General features: G+C 33.5%; 1 protein-coding gene and 1 long non-coding RNA gene across 7 annotated transcripts in view; one reads left to right on the forward strand and one right to left on the reverse strand.

Annotated features, from left to right (window-relative positions):
* Nucleotides 1-22,124, forward strand: part of RAP1GDS1 (Rap1 GTPase-GDP dissociation stimulator 1) — a 157,440-nt gene that overhangs the window by 73,433 nt on the left and 61,883 nt on the right. The gene's annotated exons all lie outside the window — the stretch shown is intronic.
* LOC112825428 (uncharacterized) lies at nt 1,625-20,627 on the reverse strand. Of its 2 annotated transcripts, XR_003208689.2 has the most exons (4): nt 14,348-14,403; nt 13,262-13,314; nt 13,029-13,118; nt 1,625-1,733 (listed from the first exon to the last, which is right to left on the reverse strand). It is a non-coding gene; the product is annotated as an uncharacterized lncRNA (long non-coding RNA). The 2 variants fall into 2 exon arrangements; XR_012377981.1 differs by lacking the exons at nt 13,262-13,314; nt 14,348-14,403 and adding an exon at nt 20,501-20,627.

Genomic DNA, 22,124 nt, shown 5'->3' on the forward strand with positions numbered 1-22,124 from the left:
GAAAATTAAGCATAGCAAATACAGGCCATTTTCTATACTTGTAAACCTTGTTTAAGGAAAATGAAGTTAGTAGTCTTAAGAATGAATAAATAGAAGGAATGATTTATTATTGTAAGTCATGTGAAAAATGTGTTCGTTGTGCCATGCTGTCTTGTGCATATAATTTCCATAAGCCTGTATACTTTCTTATCCTTTCATTTGAAATTAAATCTCTGTGAACTTCTCAGTGATTTTTTCAGAGTAATTGTAGGGAAAGTATAGCACTTTTATTTGAATTATAAGAATGATATTTTATATCTGTAAATGATAATGCTGTGTGGTTGATTTTTGAATTTACTTGAAATGCATTTCTCATTATATTTTGTGACAATTGGGAGTTTGAAAGAACCCAGAAATTAGATTTCTCTTTTTAAAAAGTATTAATAGCTTCTATTTTAATTAACCTTCTTCACTCTCAAGAATGTAATGCTTCATTCTTAAAAGGAAGATTGAAAACTCCACATGACAGCTTTATAAATAACAAGGAATCTTTTTAGTAACATATGTTTTAAAATTCACATTTGTGTTTTATCAGACTTTCGTGTCAGACTAATTAGTTTACTTATATTTTATGATGTACTCCCAATGGAGAATTTTTTAACGTGGGTTTATTCGCAATGATACTGGGCTTACAATAGATACGAAAGCCAATGTATGCAAAAAGCACCAGAAGGCATTCACTATTAGAGATAGAAATTTGAGTAATATGTATGTATTTTATGGATTTATATTTTAACCCTTAAAAAGTAAGGCAGTTGCTAGCATATTTCAGTTAACACAGTTTATTTGAAAGGAGGAGAGTTCCAATTGTAAAAGGAATTACACTTGCCATAAAATCCATGGAAATCTTTTGAAAAAAGTAGGTCAGATTTCAGTTTTACCGGCTTTGACAGTACCCATTTTAGGAACTCTTCCAAATGGAAGGAAACTCTTACATAACCTCAGGTAGCAGGCTGATATAACTGCTAAATGGGTCAGAGTGAGGCTTTGTTGCAGATGAACTTTTTGAATCCCAGTCTCTCTCTTGCATATAGAGATGAAAGAATCACTGGGTAAGAACATTTTTCATTTAAAATGTCTGGTCTTTTTTCTTTTCTTCCAAAGAGCCACCAAAGGTACTTCAGTTATGGATTTCTCTTTCGAAGTATCCAAACAGACTTCTGATATGAGCAACATTTTAAAATAGCTCTTTTGCCTTGAACTTTGCCAAGTAACTCTTTTTATAAGAAGTTTGACATCCTTTAAATCAAAGATCAGAGAAAAATTGTATTTCAATTTAGAAGGAATCAGCAAAGCTGTGATGGGATACGTTGGGGAATATAATTTTAAATAAAGAGAAGTAGTATTAAATTTCAGAATTGCATACCTTCAGCCTGTTTCATTATACATTTCTCTCAAAGGTGATATTAAAAGGAAAGAGTTCTTTTTTTCCTCCTTATTTGGCCATCTCTGTAGTATTCCCTTCTTTCAGTGATTAGTTTTGTTTATATAGCTGTGCATATTTTAAATTGCTGATGTAGTTAAATGGTCTTATGGTACTAAAGAGCTTCACATTAAATTCCCATGCTGTATTTATAATTTGTAAGGATAAATTGGTGATTGGAGACTGAGTTTTCTCTGTTTGCAGATGTTACTTCTTGAGGTCAGGAAATAATTGATATTAGACATACTTGTTCAAAGTTATTTAGTAGGGGCTGGAAGAAAATGATAGACAAAATTAAATATTTGTGCCTTTTTATATACCAGAAAAAGATTAGTATACAATTCAAATTAATACATATTAAAATTAAGCAAATAATGCCTGTTTACAAAAAATAAAATTAATGCTTATTATATAATTACTACTGTTATTGGAAACATACACACATAGGGAGCTTATATAATATGCCATCTTACATGATATAAAGAAAATTGGATTTGTGCTCAGTGATGAATAAACAAATATTCCAAAATGAGGTGATAATCGGGCTTGCCAAAGCCAGTATTTATGAAGTGAAATAAATATTATTTATTTCATTGACTTCAAGTGTAATTGGAAAGGATACCAAATATATGCATGGATCTATGTATATATATTAGTGATTATAACTATGCTACACTATTTTTATGTAAAAAATAAAGAATTCATTGTTCTGCTTGCAAATGCTAAAATATACTTAGCAATAATTCTATAATATTTTGTAATATAAGTTGGTTAGATAAGTGTGTATTAATATAATACAGACATGCTTTGAAATTGCCTAAGTATGCAATGTGTATTTGCAGCAGTTATATTTAACAGGGAACTATTTATGTCTGGCATTTAAAATAAATGTTTATTTCAATGGTATAAATTAGGTTAAATATTTAATTATGTTATTAAAGGGTTTTGCAGGTTCATATATTTACCCCACTCCTTTTACAGTATTCAGTTTTATTTATTTATTTATTTTTAAGATTTTATTTATTTGACAGAGAGAGCGCAAGCAGGGGGAACAGCAGAGGGAGAGGGAGAAGCAGGCTCTCTGCTGAGCAGGGAGCCCAATATGGGGCTCGATCCCAGGACCCTGAAATCATGACCTGAGCCGAAGGCAGATGCTTAACCGACCTAGCCACCCAGGCACCCCTACAGTATTCAGTTTTAGAGTAAAATAGAATTATCAGCCAGTAAGTATAAAAATCAGATTCTTCAACTTTTAACAGTTAATCTGTTGTATATGAATGGGTGTATTATCAAAGTATATCATGTATATAAGAACAAAAAACTATTTTAATAATAAAATAGCAACAGCTATTTTTAGAGACAGTAATTACAGCTATTATCACATGAAAATGTTATAAAGATATCTTAGGGACGCCTGGGTGGCTCAGTCGGTTAAGCATCTGCCTTCAGCTCAGGTCATGATCCCAGGGTCTTGGGATTGAGCCCCCCACATCAGGCTCCTTGCCAAGTGGGGAGCCAGCTTCTTCCTCTACCTGCCGCTCCCCCTCTTGTGAATGCTCATGCGTGTGCATGCTGTCTCCTCTCTCTCTCTCTGACAAATAAAATCTTTAAAAAAAAAAGATATCCTGAATATATAGTTAGAAATAGATGTTTTGTAATACTGTTAAAAGCTCTAAAAAAAATCGCATGCCATTAAAGACATCTCTGTCTACTATGCACGAAGGAACACAACTTGTTGACCAAGTACACAGTAAGTGTGTGATTTTTGGTCAGAATAAAAAAAATGATAAAAGTAGTAATTGGGGCCATTTTTAGAAATTAAGCAAATAGTGCATTGCTTATAAAAGAAATATAGGGTACTTTAAAATTAATGTAATTATAAATAAATGAGATTTTACTATGCCCCCCTGGAAGGCAAATATTGCAGATTGATGAGATTTCCAGTTCTACCATTCACTAAGTTGTCATTTAATCTTTCGAATTTCAGTTTCCTCATTGGTGAAGTGACTTGTGTGGATTAAATCAAGTATATTTGTAGATGTATAATATAAATTATGAACTAGTATACAAAGAAAATATGTAGCATTTATATGTGATTGTTTGTCTTCACTTGGGCTGCTATAACAAAATATCGTACACTGGGTGGCTTAAACAACCATTCGTTTCTCATAGTTCTGGAAGCTGAGAAATCCAACCAAGATCAAGGTGCCAGTAGATTGAATATCTGGTGAGGACATTCTTCCTGCTTTGCTCATAGCTTCCTTCTCATTGTATCCTCACCTGACAGAGAGAGAAGAAAAGAAAGAGGAAGCAAGCTCTCCTGTCTGTTATAAAGGCACAGATCCCATTATGATGCTTCTACCTCTATGACCTAATTACTTCCTACTACCTTCACATCAGGGGTTAGGGTATTAACATATGAATTTTGGAGGGTCACATTCAGTCCATACATTATTGTTTCTAAAAGTGTGCTGTGACATAGTGTAATATATACACTAATGTACACAAGATATTTAAAATAAAGATATAAAGGCCAGAAGCCTTATAAAGATGGGCAAAGATAAATCTAAGAATCAAGGATAATATATTTACTATAATGAGCACTAATTCAATTTGAACTTCTTGGCAGCCAGGATGGAAAAAAAAAAAAAAAACTGGTTATGCTAAGTAATTTTTATTTTATGCTAAGGAGAAATAGTCTAGTTCTTCAATCAAACAAAAACTATTGAGATAAATACTAAAAAAGATTTATCATCAGGATATCATTAGTTGCCTAGATGACTGTGTACACATCCCTCTTAAAATATGCAAAGGATATTGGCTGGTGTCAGAGGCAGCATCTTCAGTAATGGCTGTAAAAAAATTGCCCCAATATTCTCCATATGATTGTTTCTTGTACCAAATCTTCAAGAGCATCCAAGAAATAATACTGAGTAACTTTGTTTTAATTGGGCAATATAGCCCAAATGTGTTGTTTTTTAGTAAACTTGAAGCATACAACTTAAAAATCTGAAGTTTTGACTTGAATATATTTTCTAATTTATTTTTTAATTTTTTTTAAAGATCTTATTTATTTATTTGACAGAGAGAGATAGCGAGAGCAAGGAACACAAGCAGGGAGAGTGGGAGAGGGAGAAGCAAGCTTCCCGCTGAGCAGGAAGCCCGATGCAGGGGCTCAATCCCAGGACCCTGGGATCATGACCTGAGCTGAAGGCAGACGCTTAACAACTGAGCCACCCAGACACCCCTATTTTCTAATTTATTTCTAACCAAAATGCAGTTCTACTTTGTATTCATTGTATCTTCTCAGTTTCTGTGTTGTGTATAATAATATATCCAAGTTCTATTTTCTGAGATAAAAAAATATGCTGTCTTTTATTTCTAATCCTGTTATCAATTTGATAAAAATCTGATTTGCATGAAAGCAAATATTTTAAAATACCACATATTGATGGTGGTTACATGAATCTATACATGTGATAAAATTGCTTGGAACTGTGTACATTCCCATACACATAGAGAAGTGCAGATGAAAACTGATGAAATCTGAACAAGATCTGTAGGTTGTATCAGTGTCAGTTTCCTGGTTGGGATATTCTATTAGAGTTGTGTAAATGTGACCATTAGAGTGCGCTGGATGTAGGGTACATGGGATCTTTATGTACTGCTTTTTTGCAATTTCCTTGAGTCTCTATTTCAAAATTAAAAGTTTAGAAAACTCCACTTATCCAGGAGGCATACATGCTCTCTCTTCTATGGGAAATGACCTTGCTTCTTTCATCCCCACTTGTGGGGTGGGGGAAATATATATATATCACATATATGTAAATACACACTTACATACATAAACACACACACACAAAATTTTAAAGTATGACCTACAACAATAATTTTTTTAACCGGGTGTGTGCAATTAAAATGGAAGATATAGTTGCCGCTAGTATTTTTTCTCCCTTCCAATTTGACTTTCGGGGAAAAAAAATCAAAAAATTGACAGTCCCAAAATAAGATTTAGGGAGAGGGAATTTATACTCTCAGGACTTTGATCAGAACAGGTAATGAACAGTAATAACTTTACTAGCTTCCGCCTTCTATGCAACTTATAGTGATAGGTTAGTCTCATGAGAATTTCTGTGTTGGTGCACAAGCCTCTACTTCAGGTGAGATTTCTTATAAGTCAGTATCAGCCTTTAAGTAGTTTATAATTTACCCTTGTTCTAGAAAACTAATGCAAATGATGTGAGGGCGAAAATGCTTTTGGTGATAATCACTTCTGTTTAATTGTCCAAGTGTGTCTCTGATATTTAAAGAGGTTGTAATGTATGAAGGTAATGAAGTATGTATGTCAATGTTAAAAAAACAAGGCACTATTTAACAAATGCTGTGAAAGGTTATATAATATAGGTCTAGGAGGGAGCGTATTTGTGTTTGAGCTCTTCTAGTGGTATCCATGAAGAAGAAAGCATTTAATCTGTATAGGATTTGGACCTGTGCAGAGACGGAAAAGGATTTTTCAGGAGTACAGAAAAGCATTTTAAAAGGTAGATAACATAATGGAGAGATGTGTCTGGAGCCCAGATTGGGGAAGGGCTTATATAACAGGGAGCTATTGAAGGTATTTCAGCAAAAGAATGAAATGCTCAAATTGATACCATAGACAAAGTTAATTTGAAAGAGGTGTACGTTGTAAGATAGGCAGTCATTCTTAACAAGAAGTATGCATCTGAAACACTTAGGGAACCTTTTCAAAATACATTTTCTTAGCCATATGCTAGAACCAGTAAATCAATATCCAAGGCTAGAATCCAGTGTATCATATGTATATTTTGCAAAAGCTTCCTAAATTATTCTGATGCATATTCCTGCTTAAAAAACATTGGGCGGTGGACTAGATGAAGAATAACCAGTAAGAAGGCTAGTTTTTCTTTTTAAGCTTGAGGAACAAATGATAGAACAGGAAGGAAGAGGGTGTGTATGGAACCCAAGAAGATATCAGATAAGAAGAAAGAAGGAGCCTATGAGTCCAGAATTTGAATCAGGATTAACACTAACCATGGAAATGTGTTTGGAGGTGTGTTGAACTTAAAGTGCTCTTGTCACATTCCTGTGACAGAGCTTTAGGATTCGTGCACTTAACGAGTGATCATCATTGACTCATGAGAATAGAAGAAACGTTTAAAAGGAAAAGAGACACATTTAGGGTGTAGACGAAATGAAGGAGCTTGTGAAGAAGTACTGAAAGATTCGAGGAAAGTAGGTTTATTGTCATGGATTCCAAAGAGTTGGGTGGTAAACAGTGTCAAGTACTGCCAAGAAAAAAAATACTGAATTTTGATGATTGGATAAAGAGACATTCATGTTTTAAAAAACATCTTTAAGTTGAGTCTTGTGGAGAGGGAAGTCAAATTGCAAGGGCTCTGGTAAGGAATGAGGAAATGAAGGGAGAGTATTAACTTTCTAGAAGTTTAATGAGAAAAGAAGAGACGAGTAGTTTGAGGGGAGGGCAGTACTGTGAGAGTGATATAGAGTAGTGAGACAGGAACGTATTCGTTAGGCTAGGACCCTGTGGACAAGCACAGAGTAAATTTCTTCGAGGGAAGAATTGGTAAAGATCGTAGATGAAAAAAGAAATGAAGTCATGAGCCCAAGTAAACAGGGTTGGTATTAGAACAGAAAAGGACATTTCTGCCTTCAACTGTCAGAAGATAGGTGAAGGTATAAAAAAGAGTTAAGATAGTAAAGAGGACAGTCAGAAGAGTGTTTTCTAGCATGGCCTCCCATCCTCCCAGTAAAGTGCAAGTCAAACCCGTCTGTTAATGAAAGTCAGGAGCAAGGTAACAGTAGGAAACTTGTGGTGTTGGGGGGAAAGTTCAGAACTGGGGCTATGGGGCATGTTATCAATAGTCATGAAGATCAAATTGTTTAAATAACCAAATGGTAGTGGAGGTTTACTGTGGTTAGAGATCTTGATTTCTGCGTCTGTTTGTTAATTTGTGTTGTGCACTTAAGATGTGTGTAGGGCTAAAAAGTTATTTTGTACTTTGATGTGTAGACAGGAAAGAAACATGGAAAAAACTTGAAATTGGTAGTCCAGCTTCATAGAAGCATGTATTTTGTATCAGAGTGGGAAGAGAAGTGAGGCAGAGAAGAGGAAGCCATTATAGTAGGCCAGGTGGGATGTAGTAAATACTGACTAGAGCAGAGAGAATGAAATGAAAACACGAAGTAAGATTGGATTGCTTATTATCAGTTTGGTTCTTGCAAAGTAGTGTACTAGGTTTAAGAAATGGTTACTTAAGTAACCCTTCAGATGGCTCACACTTTGAGGAATTATGATCTTTCCATTTTTATACTTGTCACATTCAAATCCCTCTTGTTTATTAAAAATCTAAGATGCTGTAAATTTTTACCTTAATAAAGATTGTAGGGCAAAGAACACAGTTCATAGCTGCTTTTTTTCCAGTACTTCATTAGTTTCCAGCTACTATGTTATAAAAATGTGACTATCTTGTTAAAAAGAGATGGAATAATTGTTTTCCAGTAGTTTACCAGTTTTATAGATATGAAGGTGGAGACAGCATGTGAGGAAGTTTGCACATGGCAAAAATATTACATGATTTATCTTGAGTTCAATAAGAAGTCCTATCATAGGGTTGCCAAATTAATTTTTTTGTCCCTTGGATACCAGGTTCCCTCCTAGTCTCTGAATCAAAGCCTGAATGACCTTTGGAATTTTCCTTTCCTGAATAACAAGACTTAGATAGGGTGGGGAAAGTCTAATTTATAAAGTTCTTCTTTATAAAAATCTATAAAAATCTTCCAATAAGATTTTTGTTTGTTTTTGCTTAAATCTTTTCCCCCCTTAACCTTTACTACCCTAATTTCACCTGTTAAAGATGAAGTTAAAGTTTAGCTACATTAAACATAAAATTTTCAGTCAGCTTGTAGAAACCCTGTTAACACATATTATCCTCTGCTCTTCTTAATTGTGGTCTGATTTTTCTATTTTTCTTCTTTGTAACTGAGCTGAAGTACTGAGAACTTTGTTTTTAATCAGTTGTCCCTGCTACATGTTGTGGATATTTCCTTTGGCTGTGAGGGAATATAAAAGAGAAATACCATTTGAAGGTGAATAATTCATGTTCTTCTTGCTGGGTGGAATAAATGTTTTTACCTTTTGAGAAACTATGCTGTTATCAGTTAAAGTTAAATTTTAAATCATAACTGTAAATACATATGTGCACACATACACATACATTTCCATAATCTAGCATAATTACTTTTAAGTATGAGATAGTTTGATACAAAAGTCTCTTTTATATGTAAAATAATTGGAATAAAATTTAATTTTGATCTTGAGCAGTTTGGACTTACAAAGTGGAACAATAAATTATTTACATTATAATTTGAAGGCTGTTCAGAAGTCATATTATGGAAGTAATTGAGTTCAGAATTGGAGCCATGGGGCATGTTATTAATAAATTATTTTATAATTTGCTTATAATCTACAGATACTCAGGCTTTCACTAGTAAAATGATAATATAGAAATATAAAAATAAAGGGAGTAATTTCAGCAATTTCTTGAACAAATATATGGTGATTTATGGATGCTCTGTTGTATAAAGACCTTTTGAAAAAAGAATTATCAAGCAGTTTTGACTAATGTGAGAAATCTGTTGAGCTGTAGAAATTAATACAAGTATCATCAGGCACACCAAAGCTGTGTCCATCAAATGCCATGTTGTGACCTAATTCTAAACTGCATCTGTGGAACTAGTGCTTTCTTCCTGATCCTGCATTATACATGTAAATATATAAATATATTTGAAATTTTCCTGCATAAAGACAAAATTTTTAAACCTTGAATATAGTACTATGCCACAAAATTGCAAGCTTTATGCTTCTTTTTTGATGTGTGAGTATTTAACAATCGTGGTTTTTTCTTCATGACTCATTTTTGTAATTTCACTGATGTAATATTTATAGCTTTTACTTTTATATGTAATCTTTCATGCATTTTATCTGCACCTGGTTCATTTATAAGTTGCTTTTTAAATTTAAGAAAAGATATTGATGGGTTCACATTTTTCATTTGAATGTTTAAAACATATTTGAATAAACTAACAAAGATTTAACCTGTTGAACCGTTCTTTTAATCAGCCTTCTATATGACATAGGAAAAAATGTATTTCTACTAAGCAATATCAGAATTAGAAATATGCCTTTATGTCATTGAAGATATGTATTTATGTTCCTTCCTGTACAAAGTCTCAAGTATACTTATACCATGGGTCATATGATTTGAGTGTTTTTATTCCAATAGTGATGATGAGTAAATCTCTGGAAATTCTCATTCTGTATATTTGTATTTTTTCATGTATATATATGCACCAGGTACTTTAATCAACAAATATTGATTGAGCCCACTGTATTCAGGACACTGTGCCAGTAATGGGGATTATAGGAGAAAATAAGAGCAAGAAGTCCCTATCCTTGTGGGGCTTGCACAGAAGGAAATAAGTAATAAACACTACAAAAAGAAGATATTTACAGATTGTGGTCATTGATATCTAGGGAATAAAGATGATGTAATGGAGAGTATCAGAAGGTGAAGAAAGTTGTCTCTGAGGATGTTATTTGAACTGAGGTCTGAAAAATGAGAATGAACTATTTAAAGAGAAGGGGAAGAATATTCCTTTAGAAGTAGAGCAATTGCAAAGCCCTGGGTGAGGAAAGAACTTTGTATGTTTAAAGAATAGAAAAGAGATCAAGATAAAGGAGATGCTGTGTACAGAAAGAGTATTCTACAAAAACATGGAAGAAATAAGCAAGACATAGATCATAGAGAACCTTGTGGGTCATTCTAAGGTAATAGGAATTTATGAAAGGGGATCTGATTCAGATTTTAAAACATCACTCTTGGAGCTGCATGGAAAGTGGGTTGAGAAGAATGGAAGTTGGGAATTAAAATGGAAGCATAGAGACCAATTATAAGACTTTTGTAGTAGTCCAGGCAAGAGATAATAGTGACTTGGGTTAGGGTTATGGTAGCGACGCTGATGGAGGGCAGCAGAATTCGAGAAGTATTTACAGGAGTGAGAGTAAGAGAAATCAAAGTAATTTCTAGACTTGGGGCTTGAGTAGCTGGACAGAGGTTAGGGCAGTTTACTGATATAGGAAAGAACAGAGATTTTTTGTTATGTTTTTCTGACTTTTGTTATTGCTGCCTGTTTTGCTTTTCTGGGGGCAGTAATAAGTCTGAGTTCTTAAAAGAGATATGCAAGAGGAAATGACAGGTGGGCTATTTCTAGATCTTTATATTTGTATACATTTTGGGGATAAACACCCAAAAAGTTTAAATGATTTCTTGCAGTTAGCAAGATATTCAAATTATACTTCAGTAGGTGGTATAGATTCAAGGGACCATGAGAAATTAGAAAGCTTAGGGAATAAAGACACCTAGAATTCATAATTTTTTAGATAATAATTTTTTAAATAGAGGAGACTTTTAGAATTAAGTCTTCTAATCCACTCATTCCAAATTTTACAGATAAGGAAACTGAGGCCTGAGAATTCAAATGACTTTTTAGGATAGTGCTGAACTAAAATCCAAATTTATGGTTCATTGTGTTAAGCACTGTATTTGAGGAAGTTATCACTTTCATAAATACATACTTCATTAAATACATTTATGCTTTAATATTAATGGTTCAGCTCTTAGAACTGCAGATTTAGGAATATGTTCTGAGACTTTTGTGAAAAGCTAATCCTAAACCAACATTTTGTTTAATCTCTTATAAATCACAAAAAATAAACTACCTAATTGAAAGAGGATGGAGCAGAACCAAATGATGAAGGAAAAGCTCTTTAGTTTTCCCAAATTTGAAAACATTATATAAAAAGTATTATGTGTGCATAAACATGCTTTATTATCATATTTGATCCTTTATTTTTGTCCTTTTCTATAAATGTAGAGGAGTCTGAAATACTTCCCTGTTTATTCACTGGGAAATAAAAGACCTTGTGATTTGATCAGGATTCTTAGTAAAACTAAGGAAAGCCAGATAACAATCTGAGAGTTTTATTCTCAATAAACCAATTAGACAAACATAGGTATACCTTTCAAATTTTCAGATAAATACCTATTGCTTTGTACTATTCCTTTGGATACAGGTATATAGATGGTAAAAATTAAAATTATACTGCCTTTAATGTCTTGAATAAATTCTTCCATTCCTGGGATGAAGAATGATAGAAAGGAATTTATACACATCTTACATATTTTTAACAAATATTTTAAATTCAGTTTTGTCCAGCTTTTACTGATTGATACACCCTTTTAAATGTGATTTATTAGCATTGTAAAGTGAACTTTTCCATTTAGTAGTAGCTCACTAGCATAAAATTTTTTCTGATACTGTGCTTTAAATGAAATAAATTGAGGTTATAAGCAGCAAAACCTTAGTAATATGTCAAATAAGCAGCAAAAAAAGTTCCTCAGTGACCTGAAAAACCTTAAAATAAGCAGTGATAAGAAGATGAAAGAACAGAAACAATTTCTTTCAGTTGGACAGTTTGTCATTTGAGTGAATACCAGGTGATGGTTGTGTTTTTCCTCTTTATTCCACATAATATAGTATAGGTCAGTTAATAAGTATATAATATATGTCATTTGTATCACCTAACCTTTATTAGAGCATGTCAGTATTATATAGTGCTATAGAAAAGAAAGAAATGGAGATATGCCAAGTCATTTTTTCCAGATCGGTATATATTGCAGGAAGCCATAACTGAATGAAAATCACAGGCCATTTTTTAAAAAGTAATTTGATGTTAAAATTGACTGACTGACAAACCTCCAGGTGAAAATATTTAATACTTTTTGAGAGCGGGAGCAATGCTATCATTCTTGCATGAAGATCTGATTATATTTTTCTTCTTCAGATTTCTGAATTGTTATGACATAATTTCTATCATTTCTAGAGTTTTTTCTTATCAACCCTTATTTCTTTTAACCCTTATTTCTCATTTTGTGATTTGGATGTTTATTTATTATAAAATTAATTGGAAAAGTTATACATTAAAAGCAGTTTTGTAGAATGGCACTGATGCTTCTCTGTAGTGGCCAAATTGATTTTGGAGAAGGAGAAGCCCTATGCTTAACTAGTTATGAAGCAGCTAAAGTTTCACTTCAGTTTGATGAGCACTTAAAGTGTCTCTTATATGCTCATGAATACTTAATTGTCTTTTAAGATTTTCAGTTTTTACAGTATTTGAAAATTTCTCAAAAGTTTTCAGTGGCACATCACATTCTTTTTTTTTTTTAAGATTTTATTTATTTATTCATGAGAGACAGAGAGAGAAAGAGAAAGAGAGAGGGAGGCAGAGGGAGAAGCAGGCTTCCCAAGGGGCAGGGAGCCCAATGCAGGACTCGATCCCAGTACCCTGGGATCATGACCTGAGCCGAAGGCAGACGCTTAACCATCTGAACCACCCAGGTGCCCATCACATTCTTCTTTTAAATAATAGTGTTCAGTAGTGATACACTCATAAACCAATACCTACCATATGATTCAGCTGTTCCATTCCTGGGTATTTACCCAACTCAGCATTCAGTTCATCATTCAGTGCTGCTATATTCACAGTAGTCTCAAACTAGAAACAACCCAAATGTCTATCAATATAGGTAAATATAGTAAAAAAATAGTGATACAGAATAAAATCTTTAAAAAAAAAATCAGTGATCTATCCATACGGTGGAATACTCTTTAGCAGTAAAGAGTAAACCACTTACATACCTGATACTATGGATGAATCTCCAAATCATTAAGCTGAGCTAAGAGTGTTAGACCTGAAAGAATACATGCTGCATTAATCTATATATATAATATACATATTTATATCTAATGTGTGTATACACACACACACACACAGTGCAAAATAATCTATAGTGACAGAAAACATTGGTTGTCTAGGGCCAGAGGTGGAGGGAGAGATGGCTTGCAAAGAGATTTGTGGAATTGGATTGTATTGGTGGTTTCTAGGGTATACAGAACTGTCAAAACTCATCAGTTATACATTTTAAATCTATGTAGTTTATTTTACATAAATTTTCCTCAGTAGAGTTAATAAGGCAATCAGGATCTAAACACAAGAGTACACATTTTCTTTCTTTTTACACACATAATAGATGTCTTGAAAGACATTCTGGAAAACATGACCATGAACCTTTTTCTAACCCTTTCATATAAAACTAATTTCTTTATTTGTGCTTCCATTATATTCTAAAAACATAATTGTTTACTGCTTAAATATTTTCCTTCATACTTTTTTCTCCATGACTATGAATCAGTTATTTTTGTATTCCCAAAACCTAGCTCAAGTTTATGAAGAATCATAGGTAACCCCCAAAAAGTTTGATAAATAAAGACAGAATTAATGCTAATTTGGTCACAGGTTTTGAGATGCCTCAAAAATGATTATGTAATATATGTTATTAGTATTTTAAGAACTGTTACTCTCTTGGGGTGCCTGGGTGGCTCAGTTGTTAAGCGTCTGCCTTCAGCTCAGGTCATGATCCCAGGGTCCTGGGATCGAGCCCCACATTGGGCTCCCCGCTCCGTGGGAAGCCTGCTTCTCCCCCTCCCACTCTCCCTTCTTGTGTTCCCTCTCTCGCTGTGTCTCTGTCAAACAAAAATCTTTAAAAAGAAAAAAAAGAACTATTACTCTATTAAATAAGAGTTAGCTTAGATTATAGGTGAGCTAGAAAAAGCACTTTAATTTTACTGTATAAATCTCACTATGTATTCATAATTTATAGGTGACTATACTTATGTTTATCATGGACATGAATGTTTAAATCTGTGAAGTTTTATGTAAACCACCTTTCTCCTTTTTCCTTCATCTCTTCCTCCAGAAGACATATATCTTCTCTGTGCTTCCATAGAACCCTGTAAAAGACTGTATTGAAGCTTTTATTCTGTTTACTACTCTTTTCTTCCTCGTGGAAATAGAAACTCAGTGAAAGCAAGGCCTTCGTAAATCTGTTTATATTCACTGTGCCTGACACAAAAGCTAAGTTTACATTAAATAAGCACCTATTCTATAATTGAATGTGCCAATCTTTCTAGCTCTATCAGTTTTTATTTTGTAAATATTGAAGGTCTATTTAGGATTGTTATGTCTTAACATTGTATAATGTCCTACTTTATCCCTGGTAATACTGCTTGTTCTGTGTCTACTATGTCTGACCATATAGACACAAATTTCCTTTGATTAGTGTTTGCATAATACATCTTCTACCATTCCTTCATTTTTAATCTGAATAAACTTATATACAAGGTGCGTTATTTGTAGATAGCATAGTCGGGTTTTGCTTTTTTATCCAATCTGTGACTATCTATACCTTTTAAGTGGGAGATTTAGACCATATGTATTTAAAGTGACTTTGGTTGAGTTTGGCTTGGCTTGAAATCTTGTTGTCTTCTGATTTTTCTGAACTCTTCTTTATTCCTTCCATCTTTTTCTGATTTCTTTTGGAAAAATTGGGTAATCTTTATTTTTCCCATGTATTCCCATTATTGGCTTATTAGCTGTACCTCTTTTTAATTTTTTAGTGGTTGCCCTGTGGTTTGCAGTATACATCTTTATCACAGTTTACCTTCAAATATTATGTCACATCACATACAGTTTAATAACCTTACAACTGTATACTTCTAATTCTTCTTATACCTTGTGCTGTTATTGTCATACATTTTATTTTTACATAGGTTAGAAACCCCACAATATATTGTTCTTTTTACTTTAGACAGTTAATTATCTTTAAACATAGGAGGAAAACTTTTTAATATTTACTATCATTTTTGTCATTTTCAGTGTTCATTTTTGGGTAGGTACAAATTTTATTTAGTATTGTACTCCTTTTGCCTGAAAAACTATTGTGAGCATTTTTTTTTTTTTTGCGTAACAGATTTGCTGTCAGTGAATTCTCTCAGCTTTCATTTGTTTGAAAAATTCTTTACTTCACCCTAACTATTGAAAGATATTTTCACTGGATAAAAAATTCTGGGTTGATGGTTTAAAAAAAAAAAAAAAAAAAAAAAAACATTTTAAAGCACCATATCAGTATTTTATAGATATCATTCCATTGTCTCCTAGTTTGAATAGTTTAGATGAGATGTCTACTGTTTTTCTTATTTTTGCTCTTACAAAAATAATTCCCCACCCCAGCCCCCCCAGCTGTCTTCAAGAGATTCTCTTTTTCTTTGATTTTTCAGCAACTTGGCTGCTTGGTGTGTATTTTTATTGTTTGCTTTGTTTGGGGTTCCATAAGCCTCATAGATTTGCGGCAGGATGTCCTTCATTATTTTTAGAAAATTCTTAGCCATTAACTCTTTAAATATTTCTCCTACCCTGTTCTCTATCCCTTCTGGGATTCCAGTTACACTTACATTAGATTGCTTGCTATTTTCTTTCAGTTCTTAGGTGCTCTGGGTTTTTCCCTCACTCGTTTTGTCTCCTTGTGTTTTAGTTTTTATAATTTCTCTTGATCTACAGTTACTGAGTCTTTCTTTGGTTTTATTGAGTCTACTGTTCAGCCTCTTGAAATAATTCTTCACCTTTAATATTGTGTTTTTCATTTGTAGCATCTCCATTTAACTCTAAAGTTTCCATTTCTCAACAAAATTCCAATTCTTCTCATGAATATTGTTTACCTTTTCCATTAGATCCTTTAATATATTAATCATAGTTATTTTTAAAGTCCTGTCTGATATTTCTAACACACAGGTCACCTATGAGTCTCATTCTGCTGGTTGGCTTACCTTTTGATAGTGGGTTATTTTTTCCTCTCTTTTTTAATATATCTGTTAATTTTTTATTGAGTACTGGACATTGTGTATAGAAAAACAGTAGAGATTGAAATTAACAGTATTTAATCCCCGGGAATAAGCACACTTCCTTTTATTTCAGGCAGTTAGTATAGGATGGAGGTCCAGACAATCTAGTCAGAAGTTGAACTGGGTTCATACTTTGCTGTTGCTAACTTTATTTCAGTGCAGTAGTCTTCAAGCTCTCTTAGTAATGGGCTCCTCTTACCTTGTGCTTAGAGTAGCAGTGCTTAGTGTTCTTGCTTTCTCTTCAGCCTTTAGCCATCTGTGCATGCCTGAAGGTGGTATGCATATACCATATGTGGTATGCACGTACCGCAAAGGGATTCCCTCCATATTCCTATTCCTCTTCCAACAGTAGACTGTGGGTCACAAGCACCATGCAGAGCCTCCATCACTATTGCTATTAGTCCATAGAGTAAAAATGCTTTTCTAAACATTTTGATGCTAAGTGGAAAAGAAATTCAAAGACAGTAGATTAAGTAATGAGGAAATAACTAATTTTCCTTTGGTTGTGCCCATATCACAGTTTGCACATATATACCGACTATTAATTAATTAAAATCCTATATTAATTATACTTGAGATATATTGGTAGTGATCTGAAAGCCATAATTTCTGTGAGATGTATAAAATCTCAATATATAGTAAAGGCTCACTTAAATTTCAAATACTTTTTTTTTTTTGGTATGAAGCTTGAATATTCCACATTGTTTATGTGGAGAAGTATATTAGTTTCCTAGGAATGCTATAATAAAATACCACAAACTGGATGGCTTAAAGCAACAGAGATTTATTGTATTGTAGTTGTAGAGGGTAGAGGTCCAAAATCAGGGTGTCAGCAAGACTATGTACTCCCTCTGAAATCTGTATGCAAAGAAGCTTATTTTTTTTTTTTTTTTTTTTTTGCTTTCCTAGCTTCTGGTGTCCTCAAGGAGTTCCTGGCTTGTGGCAGTAAACTCCATTCTCTTCTGTCTTTACATGCTGTCTTCTCCCTTTGTGTTTTTATATTTTCCCATGGCATTCTCTCTGCATCTCTCTCCTCTTAAAAGGATACTAGTCATATTGCATTAAGGACCCACCCTACTCTAGCATGACCTCATCTTATCTGTTCACATCTGCAGTGACCCTGTGTCCAAATAAGGTCACATTCTGAGGTCCTGGAGGATAGGACTTGCTTATATTTTGGAGGAACACAATTTAACCCAGGAATAATGTCTGTATCTCAAAAGCATACTCCAAATCAGTAACATTATCTCAAACAGGTAAAGATATTAAACTACTGAATTTGAAAGGCAAGCTAAGAATACACTCATGAATAAATCTTTGTGTCATGAATTTATTTTAACTTTCTAGGAAGAATTTTGATATTTGATTCCTTCTCAATTCAGGTAAATTTGAAAAAAAAAGCAACTAACTTTTTAAAAATCACATTTAAGGAAAATATTTATAAACTGTCCCATTTGCTTCTTATTTGGAGCATTGTTTCATAGAGTTCTGGTAAAATTAGGCAATTCAGTCATTTCCTTAGCTCAGTAATGGGATAGTTTGGGGATTTTCAGTAATTGTTCATTTAGCTTTCTAAGACATCTGAATTTCATAACACATGTGGCTGGCATTCACTGAGAACTAATGGTCTCTTTGAAGTTTAAAATCTAGTCTCTATAGTTTGGTTTTGACTAAAAAGACTCAGAGTAGTATTTGCATCCCTACATGTAAGAGTCCAATTTATGTTGCCTTTTGTTTTGAAATCCTTGTTCAGAATATATTTACATGTGTTCAGATTCTGTCATAATAAAATAATTTGTTCTCAGAGTTTAAAAAGTAGCATAGCAGTGGATTTTGAAGAAAAGCAATGCAGAACTTCAGTAAAATAAATTTTATTGTGGCACCTTTGTAATGCTATTGCTTTTTGCAAACTAATACTAGTAAGGACTTAAGTTATTGTTTTGACTTTAAGCATCTACTCTGAATCACCTTTGTGTTTACTAAGAGCACTTTAAAAATTATTTCTAAATAGTATAATTTTTCAGAACTCAGCAGGAAAAAAGCCAGGTCTCAGTTTCCAGCTTAGCTTGTAAAAAGAATGTTTGATTTATTTACCATAAGTCTTTGTAGTTTCTAGTAATAGTTACTTGGGAAAATAAAAATAAGTGCCTGAATTATAATGATTAATGATTGGAAAGTTAAAGTAGCAAGATTTGAGGTTTTTTTTTTTTAATACATTGAGAAACAAAACCAAACACAGCATACACTAGTACTTCCTGTGTACACAACACAGAGTAGAAATAAAAGTTGAAATAGAAATGAATAAGAGAGTATCAGAGCTTAAAAAAAAAAAGCTCAGAGATTAGGAGGCTTTCTTATGGTCAAACTTAACAAAACTTGCAACCTGGAAACTTATTATAGTTACTTTATAAGTCATTTCTTCAGTGATATTACAGTTTTTCTAATATTAACAACTTCTACCTTACCTTATTGAAATTTTTTAAGATTTTATTTATTTATTTGACAGAGACAGAGATAATGAGAGCAGGAACACAAGCAACGGGAGTGGGAGAGGAAGAAGCAGGCCTCCCGCCAAGCAGGGAGCCTCCTGTGGGACTCGATCCCAGGACCCTGGGATCATGACCTGAGCCAAAGGCAGATGCTTAATGACTGAGCCACCCAGGCGCCCACATTATTGAAATTCTTAAGTTAGCATTTCAAATTTTAGGTAACAAAGAAATTCAGATTCCCACTCTCAATAACCAGCACTAGTCCTAGGATTTCATTATTAGATGTTCTTTGCATTCAGCTCCTTGGAGACCCTGGCTCATGACACGTCTACAGCTTTCTTTACTTGAAGAGTAAAAGTTTTACCTTATATTGAAAATCTCACTTTCTTTTCTTGACCGTTACTTAGCTATAATGGAACTTAAATTATAACAGGGGATACTAAAAGTGTTTGGAAAATGATGCATATGCTCCTAGATCTAATAGTGGAGAGGAAGGTCGAAAAGTGAGGAAGGTTGTTTGATGTCTTCTATTTTCTCAGTGGTTTCTGTTAAGAATGCAGACGTTGAGAAAGGGAGCGGCTTTAGAAAGTTTTGACCCATGGGTGGGTCTTCATGGGTGATATGAAAGGTACATGTGAAAAGATACTGCAGCACAGTTTAAGACTTTGTCCATGCTTATGAGGCTTGTAATTTCAAAGTTTAAGAAAAGATTGTGTAATTTGCTCATTCTTTGCTGTGTTTTCAAATGTTAAGAGCACATTCTCTAGGAGTTTTAGAAATGTTTCACTCTCAAAATGCATCTCATTGAATGGATTAGTGACTCTGAGTTTTGATATGGATGTGCAACTTGTGTTATTGTACTGTGCCTCTTCAAGCTTTTAACCAATTTTATGTCGAATAGATTTTATCTATCAACCACTCTCTATGTTTAGCGTGCATTTTGGACAGCTGTTGTAGTGTATAGATTAGTCTTAATATTTGTTAAGTTCGTGGATACTCTAAAAAGATTTTTGGGGGGAGAGATACCAAAGAACTTTTTCGAAGTAAATCTCCAAAACCAGATTCTTAATTGATACTAGACAGTGCTGTTGTCTTAATGTAGGGCAAAAGTATTTCGCTATACCTTTTTTGTGTGTTTAACGAGGGAACGTTGAATTAAAATTCAGATTTCCCAAGTTTTAGTTCAGAATGCTGATATTTAATCATCATGATCTCTTTAAGCAAAGTCCAAGTTGAACAAAGGAAAAAAGAAATAAGGTTTATCATTTATCTTCTTAATTCACTTATCATAATATTATCTCTAAAGTACATTTACAATATGTCATTTGTATTTATCTTCTCCATGCCTTGGCTTTCATTTTTGCCATCAGTAACCTTAGAAAGCCTTTATGGCTTTTATGCCCTGTTCCACTTTTCAGTATACCAAACACTCTAGCACTTACTGTAGTGTTGTGTGCAGCCTAAGATCAGCCAACATCATTAATTAGCACTTGCAGATCATTATGTGCAGGATGCTTTTATAGAAAACAGAGAGGGAGGTGGTCACAAATCCATATCCCTTCAGAATGTTAAAGGTGAACTCTTTATTTGCTACAATTTCTTTGAAAACATAAAAGCTAATTTATTGAACAGTATCTCCATACATACATACTTTTCTCATGTTTCTCAGTAGTAATTTGTAACAAAATTTAGATGAGAGCTTATTAGTATGATCAGCCACTACCGTTTATTGCTCTCAGGTCATCATTTTCTCAGGTGTGCATCCTAGTCATCACCACAGTAACCATTCCTGATGTCACAAAGGATTATTACTTTTGCTAGGAAGTAAGTTTGAGCAGATGGATGTATAAGGAACCAAAATCCTGTTGTTATACAAATAATTAGAGGGTAGGAGGAAACTAGTATCCATTATGCATGTAGGCATAATTTTTGAAATAGATTTTTAAATTTGTATTTCATACTGAATTTCTGAGAAATACGAAATGTTTAAATCACAAAAGTGGGAGCAGCATGAAAGTCATGGACTTTTAAATTGTAAAAAACTACTTTTAGGTAAAACTTGCTTTTGTAGATTATTGGCTGCTTTTACATCCAGTACCATGCTGCCTCCTCAGTTTTTCTCCTTAGTGTTTTCAAAGAGTTAAGCTTTCTATCTTCTCTTTTGGAAATCTGATGATGACAGAAATTATATAAAAAAAAACAATGTATTTGCTGAGGTTATTATAAGGCTTTTCTATAAAGCATGAATATAAGAAAGTTCCAGAATTGTACCTAGTCATATTATTATATAGGCTTGATAGGTACTTTCTACTAGCTACTTAGCTGTCTTTCCATTTTTTCTTTCAAATTCTGACGTCTGTGTTTCTCTGCATTTATGTTTCTTTCTCTCCTTTTCTCTTTGAACTGTTGTGGGTTGGATTGTTGGGTTTTGTGTGTGTGTGTGTGTTTTTTCATGTAATGCTGTCTACACTCAATACCAAATTAATTGCCTTATTGAATGTTCAGAAAAGCAGACTGTCAGCAAAGACCTGCTTTTGTGTATTTTGGAATAGGTTCAACCTTACCTATCAGATTGCCTAAACCTTAAAAATCAAATAATACCCAAGCAGTAGCGGAGGGGTGAAGCAATGAACTCACATGCAGATGGAGGGAGTGTACACTGGCCTTGGCAACCTGTTCGTCTTTATGACGAAAGTAGAAGTTACACAAATTCAGTGAACCAACAGTACCATCTATGTATAGTAAAGAATAGCCCAAACGTAGGAACAACCCAAGTAACACTCATCAAAAGAATAGGTAAATAATTGAGATGTGTTCATACAATGAATATTATACAGTGGGAAGCATGAAACAGAATTTCACAAACATAATACTGAGTATAGGAAGATAAGCACAAAAGAATAAATACAGCATGATTCCATTCAAATAAAGTTCAAACAACAAGCAAAGCTAAACTATTCCATAACCATATTGTGGTGGTTAAAAACAAAAGCAAGTAAATGATTTTCATTCTCATTCTCTATCTGTTTCTTTTGACAAACACACACACACATACACACGCACTCACATTCATCCTCTAGGTAAATGATAATTCACCAAAATCTAAGCAAAGGCCCCATTTATTCAGTAAATACTGAGTGTCTACTATGTACTGGGCATTTGTTGCCTAGAACAGAGAGAGAGCCTAGTTGGGGAAACATACAAGTAAATCTGAAATTAGAATACACTGTAACATGTCACAATGATTGTATTCAGTGGTTATTTTAGGTTCTTTC

The sequence above is a fragment of the Callorhinus ursinus genome, unplaced genomic scaffold (assembly GCF_003265705.2).
Source record: "Callorhinus ursinus isolate GAN/ISIS: 27379988/994484 unplaced genomic scaffold, GSC_fseal_2.0 scaffold4, whole genome shotgun sequence".
Taxonomy (NCBI): Eukaryota; Metazoa; Chordata; class Mammalia; order Carnivora; family Otariidae; genus Callorhinus; species Callorhinus ursinus.